Here is a 1,753-nt window from a genome sequence, read left to right on the forward strand (position 1 = left end):
CCGCAGCTCCAAACGAATACTTTCTGAAAGACTTCCTAACACTTAAATCTATACTCGATGTTAACAAATACCCCTTGTTCAAAAACGCTTTTCTTGCCATTGCCAGTCTACAATTTATTCCCCATCTGCTTCTGACATCATCAGTTATTTTGCTACACAAACAAAAACCTCATATACTTCTTTTAGCGTCTCATTTCCCAGTCTAATTCCCTCAGCTTCACCTGGTTTAGTCTGACTACATTCCATTATATTTTTATTGATCGTCTTCTTACATCCTCCTTTCAGGAAACTATAAATTCCATTCAACTGCCCTTCCAAGTTCTTTGTTGTATCTCACGGAATAACAATGTCATTTCCCTGAATTTTAATTGCGACACCAAAATTTTATTTTGTTCCCTTTACCGCTCGCTCAGTGTACAGGTTGAACATGATCGGTGAAAGGCTATAACCTTGTCGCATCCCTTCTCAACCACTGCTTCTCTTTTGTGGGACTCGACTATCTTTATACATACATTTATTTAAATAAAACCTTTTCGAAGACTGCTGGATATTTATTTTTATATTTAGTATTTATTCAGAGAAAGTCTAACAATTACATTCACATATACACATTTTAGAGTCTCTAACTATACTACCAGGCAGCATGATACGAGGATGAGCTGCAGGCTCTAAATGGTGAATTATTATTGAAATATGTTAACTTCGCTAATATTTTTGAGATTGATGGTAAAATTAAAATTACACTTTAGTGTCACAGTATTTCTTTATCTCCATCCTTGTACAAAGCATGTCCATATCACTGAACGGCTGAAACGGTACACATTTCCAGTAGCAGGTTGCTTATTTATAGGTTTACAGAGACAAGAAAAAATTGATTTTCAGTGTAATTATTGAGTGGATATATAAATTTAAAATACTGTGATAGTTTGCCCATTAAGAGGTATTGTGTTAAGCCTGAGATTTAACACAATAAGACGAGTATTAAGATTATAAACTGCGTATGTCTCTTCAGGCAGCGTAATTCAGTGTAAACAAATTACCCAGACTACGCTCATCCAGCATTTCAGAACGAGAGCACCTACTGACTTCCAACAAGCCTTAAACATATTATCAAACATTATCTCCAGCTTTTTCAGTGGTAGACAAGTTAATAATCCGAAACTAAAAAAAACCAACACAATTAGTGTTTTGCATCTTCACCCATAAAATATTTACACAGGTAACATCAAATATTGAATATATTAACGCATTTGTAATTAGACGTTTGCGGATGTTTTATAGGTGGAAGTTCGATTTTTTAAAGAGTCATGTTGGGGTTATTCTTTGAGCGAATCGGGAAATTTTCCAGTGATGGCGCTCCATCGAGCAGAATGTGTGAGCTTTGTACCCGGCCAGAAGTAATTTCCGTTGTTTGAACGATAATTGATCAGGATCGCTCCACAGTGCTTTCGGTGACCAATGGAGTTAATACCACGGCACACTGCCCCCGTCAGCAGAGCAGAAAAGAGAGCTTCATGTTAACAGATAAGTATTTTAAATTCAGTTGTGTGTAACGAAGACATGGTCATCTGGAATACATTGCTAACTTAGTGCATGAGAATTTTGAAAAATATAGACAGGAAGTTGTAACAGTTGCCACTTCGAATGCCATCGTCATTTTAGGCCGCCCTGCGTATTGTCGATGTTTCAGAATACTACGATGCACAACAGTGGGAAAGACGTCTTCATTAGAGCACAATCTTTCTCTAAACTG

This window comes from Schistocerca americana, chromosome 2, assembly GCF_021461395.2.
Source record: "Schistocerca americana isolate TAMUIC-IGC-003095 chromosome 2, iqSchAmer2.1, whole genome shotgun sequence".
Lineage (NCBI taxonomy): Eukaryota > Metazoa > Arthropoda > Insecta > Orthoptera > Acrididae > Schistocerca > Schistocerca americana.